Source organism: Chrysochloris asiatica, unplaced genomic scaffold (assembly GCF_000296735.1).
Source record: "Chrysochloris asiatica unplaced genomic scaffold, ChrAsi1.0 scaffold00304, whole genome shotgun sequence".
NCBI classification, from domain to species: Eukaryota; Metazoa; Chordata; class Mammalia; order Afrosoricida; family Chrysochloridae; genus Chrysochloris; species Chrysochloris asiatica.
This window is the reverse complement of record NW_006408822.1, coordinates 3,157,593-3,170,181: the sequence shown is the minus strand read 5'-3', so window position 1 is coordinate 3,170,181 and position 12,589 is coordinate 3,157,593. Positions and strand designations below refer to the sequence as shown.

The following is a 12,589-nucleotide window of genomic DNA, read 5'->3' as shown; positions in this document are numbered from 1 at the left end:
GACCAGAAGAGTTGTGGGATGACATTAAGAACATCATATAGGAAGAAAGCAAAAAATCATTAAGAAGACAAGAAAGAAGGAAAAGGTCAAAATGGATGTCAGAAGAGACATTGAAACTTGCTCTCCAGCAAATGGAAGAAATGAGGAGGTAAAAGAGCTGAACAGAAAATTTCAAAGGTCAACTCTAGAAGACAAAGTCAAATATTACAACAAAATGTGTAAAGATCTGGAGTCAGAAAACCAAAATGGAAGGATACTTTCAGTATTTCTCAATCTGGGAAAACTGAAGAAAAAATTCAAGCCTCAACTTTTGTTATTGAAGAATTCTCTGGGCAAATAATTGAATGATGCAGAAAGCATCAAGGAACACCAGAGTCATTGTACCAAAAGGAAATGTTTGATGTTCAACCATTTCAAGAGGTAGCATATGATCAAGAGCCAATGATATTGAAGGAGGAAGTCCAAGGTGCATTGAAGGAATTGGCAAAGAACAAGCACCAGGAATTGATGGAATAAAGATAGAAATCATTCAAGAAAGTGAGGCAGCACTGGAGGTGCTCACTCATCTCTGCCAAGAAATTTGAAAGACAACTATCTGGCCGACTGATTGGAAGAGATCTGTATTTGTGCCTGTTACAAAGAGAGGCGACCCAGCAGAATACGGAAATCACTGGACAATATCTTTGATATCCCATGAGAGTAAAGTTTTACTAAAGGTAATACAGAAATGGCTACAATCATACATTGACAGAGAACTTCCAGAGGTTCAGGCTGGATTCAGAAGGGGTGGTGGAATGAGGGATATTGCTGATGTCCAATGGATCTTGGTTGAAAGCAGAGAATATCAGAAGATGTTTACCTGTGCTTTATTGACTATGCAAAGACTTTTGATTGTGTGACTCATGACAAGTTTTGGACCACATTGCGAAGTCTGAGTATTCTGTATCATTTAATTGTGCTCATGAGGAATCTGTACCTGGACCAAGAGGCAGTATAGTTGTTGTTCGAACAGAACATGGGAACACTGAATGGTTTAAAATTAAGAAAAGGATCATCAGTGGAGAAGAGCACGAGCAAAATGTGGGATCCTATCCTGGGAATTAGTGACCCCAGAGATGGAGGCAGAGATGATGACATGGAGGGACAGAGTAGCTGAGGACTCTAGACTCATGGAAACAGAAATACTGTGTGCTGGAAGTCAGTAGGCTTGCTTGCAGAATGTGCCCTTTGGATGTTTTAAAGGTTATATATTCCTGAGTCTTTTTAGGTACATCCAAAATTAAAAAAAAACAACAGAGGGGATAGAAGCAAATAGTGAGTGTTGAATGATGATGACCAGAGGGGATTGTAATCATTGCTATGAAATGAAATACGATAGGATAAGTGTAAAACTGATGTTCTCTCATGTAAACTATCACTCAATTCATAATAAAAAATAAAAAAAAGAAAAACAGAGAGCAATTAAAGTCACTGAAGGAATGATAGACCTCTGACTTGACAGGAGTCTCAAACATGATCTAGTCCCCACCACCCATGACCTGAAATCTACTTTATGGACAGATGAGACCTGAGGGGCATGTGTAGCAAATCAATAATAGGGCGATCTTGATTCCTAATTGATACTTAATTTCTAATAGATATTTACACAATTTTGGATTCTTTTGTTGTGTATGTGTGTGTGTTTGTGCGTGAGACAGCATGTTTGGCTTTTATAATGTACAGTTTTTACTAGCTTGCAAAGAAACATCCAAGCAAATGGAGACCTTATCATTTGTTACATCTTAGCCTCAGCTTAATGAGTGGTAATCAGAAACATCAATTTCACAGCAGCCTCTAGAGTCTCCCATCTTTTTCATCCTGACAGGTCATCACAGTGTTCTCCCGTGGCCAGTTCTGTTGACCAGAATCGAGCTCTGCTTGCTGGACAGTCCATCTCTGCTCCTGGTGGGAGTCAGGGTTCTGTCTCTCTGGGAGACACTTCCATTCTTCAGTCAGGTCAGTCACTCTTCTGTCTGACAGGGGACATTTCTGTTCTCTGAGGCAGAGCATTAAAACAAAGCTCTGGTGGGTGGAACTGAATAGCACAGGATAAAAGCCTTAGGCTCCATGAAACCATCAGTTGGTAGCCATTTATTAAGCACCTTACTAGCATGTGGCAGTCTTTAGCACATAGTAGATGCTCAATATCTGAAAGTCCCTGTTAATAATTAAGTGGTAGTGAGTCCTCTAAGGAGCTCTGGTAGTGTAGTGGCTACAAGTCAGGATGCTAACCTCAAGGTCAGCACTTTGAAACTACCAGCTGTCCCGTGGGAGAAAAAAGAGGACTTTGGCTCATGTAAAGGCCTCTTATACAGGGTCAGTATCTGTCGGAACTGACTCCAGGGCACACCACCACCATCGCCAGTTAGTCTTATGCTCTGAAGTCAATCTGGAGAGACCTGTGCTCTGAAGCCAAGTGGAACCCTGCTCAGATGTGGTATCACCAGCCTAAAATGCTCTCCAAAAAATCAGTGAACAAATGAAGAGGGGAATGTAACCTGGATGACTCACTCTGTAGGTGACATGGGACAAGAAGTCTACTGGAACAAGAAACACCTCAGAAAGACTTGTGATATTATACACCTTGCTGTTCTCTACTTGGAGCACTTGGGGTTGGAGATATAGAAGTTCTTCCCCATGTTTGAACCACTTCAGAGTGATGTTACTGGGTATAGGACTACAGCTGAAATTTGTACTGTCCACTCAGGTTCCTCATTAGGGGACCAATTATTACAGGCAGAGATGGAGGAGCTACAAGAAGGAAGAGTAATAAACAATTAGTGTTGGTGAACCACACAGGATTCTATGTGCTTTATATAATTTAAATTCTGACAGCTCTGTCATTAGTTATAACAATACCTGTTATGGGTAAGGAAATGGGTCTAGCAGCACTAAGGAGCACATTAGCTCTTGGAGTTCCTGCGACCACAGACCACATTGTTTCCTTGTTGAGGATCCACATTACTATGCTTTTCTCATTGAGTATTGATTACTCCTATGATTCATTCTCAACTAAAAAGGTTTAACTAACAAGGGATAGATGAAACTTTCTTAACCTGACACTTATCTACCCAAACTCTATAACAACATCAACCTCAATATGAAATTTTACAGCAATGCTTTTTGAGATCTGCAGCAATAGGATACTCACTCTCATTGTATAGCTAGTCAACAGAGATACTGGTGGTGGTGGTGGTGCTGATGGTTATGTGCTGTGGAGTTGGTTGTGAATCATAGTGACCCTGCATAGGGTTACTGAGGCTGTAAATCTTTACGGGAGGAGACAGTCTCCTCTTTCTCTGCTGGTAGTTTCAAACTGCTGACCTTGAGATTAGCAGCCTGACGGTTAATGCTACCACAGATAGGAAATGAATTAAGAAAAGTAATGAGTTAAGATTAATTGGGAAGTAAAATTATACTGTAAACTAACAGAAAAATCTAAGTATCTAAAAAAACTAATGAAACAGAAAACCCATATTAGCATGAGCTGTCCAGAAAGATGTGAGTTTTCCATTGATCATTCTATGGAATGTGCCTAGTCTTCAGGAAAATGTTGCTGGGAAGTTCAGTTTTCCTAGCTCACAGATTTTTTATAAACTCAATTCAGAAAGTGGTGAGGAGTAGGGGGGGGGCACTAACTGTCATCTTAGGGTGCCTGTGTGAGACAACTCATGCTGAAAGGAGAGATTCCGATTGCCTGGAGTTCTCTGTTGGGGTATAGAAGACAATGGGCATTTAGAAAGAAACTTTACCTGTGTGGAGCTTTCATCCTGATGCCAGAGCTAAGATGTGGCTACATTGCTGGTGGCTGGAAGTTCAGGGTCAGAGAATAGAGTCCAATAGACACCATGGATTGTCCTGCACTCAGTATTGTCCCTAAAATCTTAGAAAACTCAGTCAGCCTCTAGTTTTCTGATTCCTTGCTTTTTGAACCAGGCAATGGAACATGTAATGGCCTTTTGTCTATCCTGAAGGGTCACTTCTCCCAGGTTATTGGGTTCTGGTAGATCAGGTCACCAGATCACATGGGCACTTGGCACCTGAATGCTGACTGGGGTGGTTTGAAGATGCACAATGTCCAGCATGCAGTCAATGCCTGGTGGGAGGGGAAGGATTTTAAGGCTCCTATTCACAGCATTGTTGTTGTTGTTGTGAAGTGCCGTTGAGTCGGTTCCGACCCATAGCAACCCTGTATAGAGTTTCTGAATTGCACCTGGTGAGCTTGAACTGCTGACCTTGCAGTTGAAATGGCATTTCAGACTGGTGCATTAAATCACAGTGTAAAGTTTATGAATCGGGCTGCTAACCTCAGGGACAGCAGTTCGATACTACCAGTTGTCCCACAGGTGAAAGATAAGGCTTTCTACTCCCATAAAGATTTATAGCCTCGGAAATCCTGTACAGGGACACTATGAGTTGGAACTTACTCCACGGCACATAACCACAACCACCACCTCCATTCACAGACTGAGGAGTTGGCTAGCTCATGCTGTGTTACCATTCATGAACACATGGGTGCCGAGACCAGACTTACACTCCTTGCCAGGATGCTCTTTCCCAAACATCACACAGCAGTAGGTGCCAGCATCTCTGGTTGACATGCCACTGCTGTGGATGGAATTGTTCGTTTTGGTTTTATTTGAAATTTGGATTATTCATGGGAAGAAGCTTCAATTAAAATTGTAGATTAATTGTAGCTCTGGCCCCATCTCCATGCACCACAAGATAGGTCGTATGGGTGGCAAAACAGATGATTTTCAGTTCAGCTTTACACCAGCTCCAGCATAGATTGCCACTCACCTCTGAGGCGGGTCCATGGGAAACTCTTCACCTGAAGTCCTGAGAGAAACTTGGAGTCATCTCTCGTGTTCTCTGTCATGGCCCAATGTGGTCTGAGGGTCTGGGAATCTATTGCTAAGTCAAAAGTCAAGATGAGGTCTCATTTTTCATTCTTTTCAGCAAGATGTATTGGTATCTATTGTCTGAAAATGACAGTTCTGGTTGCCTCCAACAAGCTAGTCTTTGGAGGAGGGAGTGAAAGACAAGCCTTGTTTTGTTCTGAAGAATCCCCAGATATAGCCATCAGCCATGATAGGAGACTGAACTGCATCCACTCAGACTTCCAGTGTGGAGACAACAAGGTGGCCGTTCAGGTAGCTGTTTTCTAATGTGACTCAGAAGTATTGTGTAGGCCTCAGACATTCATTCTTGCTTCTTGGGGATCTAAAGGAAAGAATGAATGACCTATTCTTGGTTTAAAATACAACAGGCACTTGAGGGCAATCTTTTCCAGTGTTGAGCATCTGTACTGGTTCAGACAAAGCTGAGACTTGACTAAAAGATTCAGGAATTAGAATTTGGAGTTCAGGCATAAGAGACACAGTAGACACCCTGGTCTTCTGCACACCCAAAGGCAGAGAAACAGCACAGAGGTACCCTACTAGGACAGGAACAGCCACGGTGATTCGTTTCCCCAGACCAGGTGTGGAGTGTGGCAAGAAAGAAAGAACATACAGCATCTCAGTTGTGTAGCTGATTCTTTTTCTTTTATTCTTACTTGGGGTAACAATTATGGGAATGAGCATGCCATCAAATGAAGAGGTATTTTCAATAAATCAATAGAGAAGTCTAACGTAGTGGATTACTCATATGGATGGCTCTTCCACACATAGTCCTTGAAACTCTTCACCAAATCACTATTTCTTGGTGGGTCTGGGTAAGGAAAGGTCAGAAAAGATGCTGATAGGATGATATGATTAAATTGTTAATGATTGTTAACAGAGTTCATGGTGATGGTAAAAATTCGAAATCTAACATGTATAAAATGAGTCATCCCAGAAGCAGGAACAGAGGATCTCACTATAAACAAAGAAGAGCCAGGAATGTAGCATGTCCTTTGTATCCCCAAATTCCTGTGCGTTTAACCTCCAGCACCAAAGACAGAATGCTGTGATACCAGAAAAGCAGCAGAGGAGCAGCACAGGATCAGGAGAAGCAAGAACAAGAGCACAGGACAAAGCACTAGGCTCCTAGGCCAAAGAGCAAGTAAAGCTGAATAACTTTGATCAGAATACTTGCTTTCAGTGGGATGCCTCCAGGCATTTTCATTGGGAGAGTTGTTTTGCTGACCCATAGAGTTAGAGCTCAGTGCCTTCAGACTGAGGCTTATGGTGGAGTGGTATGCCCTGTGAACATTATCAGCAGCCCTAAAAGAGCATTAAGCACTACCCAGGGTGAGGTGAGGCTAAACTGATTGGAAAAACCATGCCTTGAACATTTGCGATCCTATATTGTAATCAGTTGACTTCCCTAATAAGCTTTATCTATAACTGTGAGTGTGTTGTTTGAGTCTGGTGTTGCAATGACTCATTGAACCCAGTTGAGTAGAGAGAGCTGAGAGAGGAATGGATGGTTTACTGCCATTTTTTAAATAGTTGGTGTCAGAAGTGGGATTGTTTGCAGTGACTCCAGACTCATGGAAGCATGGGACTTTATATGAGAAAGAAAAAAGGGGCATGATTCTTTTGAGTCTTAAGTGTTTACTTGGTTATTGTTACCAGTTGTTCTTGTAATTAAGTGTCATTGAGTGGGTTTTATCTCATAGTGACCCTGTATATGGTTTCCAAGGAGTAGCTGACAGATTTGAATGACTAACCTTTTGGTTCAAACCAACCTTGTGGTCCAGTGCTTATCCTACAGGGCCACACCAGGACTCCAATCCATAAATAATCTGAACACAGAATATGCAAAGCATGAAGCATCGATCCAGGAAAATTGAAAGTCACCAAAAATGAAATGAAATGCATAAAACTCAGTATTGTAGGCTTTAGTGAGCTGAAATGGACTGGAAATGGCCATTGTGAATCAGATAGTCATATGGCTTACTATACCTGTATCAAAAAATTGAGGGGGAATTACATTATATTTGTTGCCAAAAGAGCATTTCAAGACAGATCTTGAAGTTCAATGTTGTCTGTGATAGGATAATCTCCGTATACTTATATTGTTGCTGTTGTTAAGTGCCGTCAAGTCGGTTCTGACCCATAGCGACCTTGCATAAGTTTTCCAAGGAGTGACTGGTGAGCTTGAACCACCGAGCTTGTAGTTCAAATGGCTTTACAGTCTGGCGCATTAACTCACAGCGCCACACCAGGACTCCCCATATATTTATAAGGAAGATCAATTAGTATCACTATTATTCAAATTGACACAACAACCACTAAAGCCAGTGATGATGAAACTGAAGAATTCTAAAAACTTTTTGAGTCTGAAATTGATCCAATATACAATCAAAATGCATTGATAATTATTGGTGACTGAAACACCAAAGTTGGAAATTAAGAAGTAGGATAGGTAGTTGGAAAATATGGCCTTGGTGATAGAAACAATGCTGGAGAATTTGCAAAACCAATGACTTATTTATTTCAGATATCTTTCACTCAACAATGTGAACATCAACTATACATGTGTAGAGATACAATATATGTAGAGCTCAAATTGTCTACATTTGTGAAAAGAGTCCATGAAGAAGCTCAATATCATCAGCCAAAAGAAAGCAAGGGGCTGATTGTGGAACAGACCATCATTTTTTTCTATGCAAGTTCAGGCTGAAGCTGAAGAAAATTCAAGCATTTCCATAAGAGGCAAAAATATGATCTTGAGTGTATACTACTTGAATTCAGAGACCATTGCAACAACAGATTTGATGCATTAGACAGTAATGCCTTAAAGCCAGAGGAGCTGTGGGTTTTCATCAAGTATATTGCACATGACAGAAGCAAAAGGTTATTAAACAGTCAAGAAAGAAAGTAAAAAATAGAATGTCAGAAGAGACTCTGAAACTTGTTTCTAAATGTAGAGAACTGAAAGTGATCGGAAGATATGAAAGAAAAAGGCTGAACAAATAATATTAAAGGGCAGCCAGAGAAGAAAAAGTAAAGTATTTTAATGAAATGTGCAAAGACCTGGAGTTAGAAAACCTAAAAACAAGAATGTTCTCAGTATTTCTCCGTAAGAATTGAAGGAAAATTGAAACCTCGTGTTGCAATTAAGATGGGTTCTAAGGGTAAAATATTGAATGACACATAAAGCATGGAAGGAATACACAGTCACTGTAAAAAAAAAAAAAAAAAAGGAATTGATCAATACTTAGTCATTAAGTACCATATAATTAAGAACCGATGGTACTGAAAGAAGAAGTACAAGCTGAACTGAAGACATCAGCAATAAAAGAAGGTTTAAGAAATTGACAGACTACAAATGGAAATGCTTCAACAAACTTATGTAGCCTTGAAGGTACTCACTCATCTATGCCAAGAAATTTGTAAGACTGCTCTCTGGCCAACCAATTGAAAGAGATCCATATTTGTGGCCATTCCAAAGAAACGAGACCCAATGAAATGCAGAAATCATCTAGCAATATCATTAATATTGTTGTTGTTGTTGTTATGTGCCATGGAGTTGGTTCCGACTCAGCTATCCTGTACAGAGTTTCCGAGGCTGTAAATCTTTACGGGAGCAGAAAGCCTTATCTTTCTCCCAGGGAACAGCTGGTAGTTTTGAACTGCTGACTCTGAAGTTAGCAGCCTGACTCATAACCACTACATTAATATCACCTGCATGTAAATTTTGCTTAAAAAATTCAAGAATGGTTGCAGGAGTACATCGATAGGGAATTTCCAGAAATTCAAGTAGTATTCAGTAAAGCATATGTAATGAGAGATATAATTACTGACTTCAGATGAATCTTGACTGAAAGCAGAGAATACTAGGAAGATGTTTACTTGTGCTTTATAAACTATACAAAGGCATTCAACTGTGTGAATTAAAAAAACTATGGATAAGATTGTGAAGAATGGGTATTTTGGAACATTTAACTGTGATCATGAGGAACCTATACTTAGGCCAAGAGCAGTTGTTCAAACAGAACAAGGGGCTACTAGATGGTTTACAATCAGGAAAGGTGTGTGTCAGGATTATATCCTTTCACCATACTTATTCTATCTGTATAGTAAGCAAATAATCCAAAGAGTTGGATTATATGAAAAAGAGTGATGCATTAGGATTGAAGAAAGGTGGGTTAACAAGCTGTGATATGCAGATGACACAACCTTGCTTTCTGGAAGTGAAGAGGACTTAAATACTTACTGATGAAGATCAAAAACTACAGCCTTCAGTATGGATTGCCTCTTAGTGCAAAGAAAATGAAAATCCTCAATTGACCAATAAATAACATGATGATAAATGAAAAGATTGATGTTGTGAAAGACTCATTTTGCTTAGAACCCAGTCTACAATCATGGAAGCAGCAGTAAGGAAACCAAATGACATACTGTATTAGGCAAATGTACTGCACAACACTCTTTTAAGTGTTCAAGAGCAAAGATATCAGTCTGAGGACTAAAGTAAGCCTGAACCAAGCCATGGTATTTTCAATTTCTTCATATGGAAGTGAACATTGGGCAGAGATTAAGGATGAACATAGAAGAATCGATGCATTGAATTATGTTGTTGGAAAGGATACTGACAGGACCGTGGACTGCCAAAGAACAAATAAATCTGTCTTGAAAGAAGTACAGCCAGAATATTCCATAGAAGCCAGAATGGCGAGACTTTGTCTCTCATACCTTGAACATATTACAGGAAAGAGCAGTCCTTGGTGAAGGACCTCAATCATACTTGGTAAAGTGGAGGGTCAGAGGAAAAGAGGAAGAACCCCAAAGAGATGGATTGGCACAGTGGCAGCCGCAATGGGCTCAAACATTATAATTGTGAGGATTGCACAGGATGGACAGTGTAGCATTTTGTTATGTATTGGGTTGCCGTGAGTTGGAACTAACTCATCGGCAACTACCCCAACTAATTTTAAAAGATTACTTTCCATGATTTCAATGTGCATGGTCATTTTTCGAATCCCATACCTGTCATACGAGCAATGGGCTGCAAAACACAATTTTTCAACATTCAAGCCTGCTAGTCACTCCTCAGGAGAATGGTGAGACTTTCTGCTCTTGCTAAGATTTAAAGCCTTGGTCCCTCTACTGGGTTACTGTGAATTGGAACCAACTCAACAACACTTAACAACAATAACAACAAACTTACAGTGCAAAGTGAAGGCTACCCATATATAGTGTATCAGATGGTAATAGTGCTATGACAAAAAAAAATTAATCAGAATGAAATGCTAGGTGTCAGGGGGGAATTGATATCTGATGTGGAGCTGTAGGATCAGCACTGGACTGTGAACCACAGGTTGGCAGGTCAAACCCACCAAATGCTTCTTGGAAACCCAATACAAGGTTGCTATGAGTTAGAACCAACTCAACAGCACTTAACAAGAACAACAACAACATAGCATGGTTTAGAGAAGGTGCCTTTAATAACCTGACATTCAACAAAGACTTGAATGAAGAGAGGGAGCCAGGCAGATACACTAAAGAAAAGCAGAGGACTGATATAATCTGACTCACCTTTCCAAAGAATCATTCTGCTTGTTCAGGAGCAAAGGCTGAAATGGGTAAGGCAGTTTGGGGCCAACAATGACCCAGAAAGACATGATGGCGGCTGTTCCAGGAAGTAGTGATGGAGAGGGGTGAAAAGATAATGGATTTAACTCAGTGACTTATAATGGATCATTGAAGATGACTGTTAAAGTTTCAGGAATTTTTCGGTCTGGTTGCAAAATTCTAAGTAGCTTGAAGTTGGGCATGATGGGAATATTTACATTACAGAAACTGGCAAAGGCTACAATCAGGCTTTATTTTTCTCTTTCTTTGGGACAGTCATTGCTAAACACTTGTAAGTCGATAATTGCATGTAAGTCTTTTTTTTTTTTTTTTTTCCTTTGTATATAAGCCTTTTGAAAGCAGCATTGAATATGGGGTTTGAAGACGTTGGGTGATTGTAACATTCACACCATGAACTAATAGAGTAGGAAATGATGTAGGTGGCAAAGGGACGCGTGTGCCCGTCACAAAGAGGGGAGGAAAAACTTGTTTGTTTGAGAAATAGGACACATGAGCAAAGAGTAAAGAAGGAAAAAAATGTCTTTAAAACAGAGATAAAACCAAAACCCAACCAAACCTATTGCCATTGATGAGGCAAGGGTGGGAAGTCAGGGATGGACAGAAATACAGGAAGAGAGGAAAAGTCTTGCCAGCACAGACACGAGTATGACTTTTATGAATGATCGCACAAAAGCTCGTGACATATCATTTGACATGTCTAGGAACCTGACTTCCCCCACCTTTTCAGTAAGGAGAGTAAGTCAATCTACAGAACCAGTTCCCAAGAAGAGTCCTTGGAGGCAGCAGGAACTGTGAGAAGAATCCACAGGATGATGTGGGCTGGCAGGTGTTCCAGAGCAAAGAGGCACATGGAGCAGGATCTGCAGAGGCTTCTGTCTGGCACCTTCTCTCAGGTTAGACCTTCACAGGAGGAAGGAAAGAGCTGTGAGGAAACAGACACACATGCACTTATCTGCTCATTATCAAGAACGGCATTCTACTGTCTTCCCAGGGCTGCTTTCCTGCTATAGGATTGCTGCCATCTTCCTCTTCTCCCTGAGTTCTGACCCCTACTTCCTAGTCCTGTCCACTCAGTCACATGCAGTGTCAGTAGGAGAACCCTCACACAGCTGATTCAGGGGTTCTCAACACTACTCTAAAATGTGGATTCCTTTGAGCCATGGAGCACAAGCATTTAATCTGGAAATGGTACCCAGAAGAACAATTCACTCAGTTTTTCCCCATTCAGCCCCGTTCTGCCACATCCTCCATGAAAACTCTAGGACGCTGAGCATGCTCTATGACATCCCTTGACCTATCCCACCTACTGCAGGACCTCACATGCTTCCTGGGACTGGGAACTTCTTAGAGGATTCTATAAAACATTCAGAGAAGTGGTGGAGGTGGCTCACCCCTTAACTCCAGCTGGGTCCAGCTGTGACACATGGAACTACCTAGCCTGTCCCATCCTGCTGACCTTGCCATTTGGGGGACAGACATTGGACTGCCCTCCCTCCCTAAAGCCTGAGCTTCTCCCACAACTTACAGTCAGACCCTCTGCTTCCTGTAGACATAGAAGACACTGACCACCATCAGCAACTTGAGACCTAGCAGGAGACCTCCAAAAAGGGAGAGGATTTGTGTCAAGCACAATGGTTCTGCAAGACAACAGGCATGAGGAGACATTAGAGAAGGGTCACAGGAGTCCAATCCTAGGGCTTCCACTTACTACCTATGAGTGCAGTATGTGTGACACTTGCTATACTAATTGATCCTCAATTGATAATTTACTTAATAACCATTCCAGTTGACAAGGTAGTATTCTTTCACCATATTTATTCAACCTGTATGCTGAGCAAATAATCCGAGAAGCTGGGTTTTATGAAGGAAAACGTGGCATCAGGATTGGAGGAAGACTCATTAACAACCTGTGATATGCAGATGATGCAACCTTGCTTGCTGAAAGTGAAGAGGACTTAAAACATTTACTGATGAAGATCTAAGATTGCAGCCTTCGGTATGGATTATATCTCAATGTCAAGAAA

The 12,589-nt window shown here is 40.9% G+C and overlaps 1 pseudogene; it reads right to left on the bottom strand.

Annotated features, from left to right (window-relative positions):
• LOC102823926 overlaps window positions 1-4,918 on the bottom strand; it is a 31,633-nt pseudogene extending 26,715 nt beyond the window's left edge.
• Window positions 4,919-12,589: the final 7,671 nt, after the last annotated feature.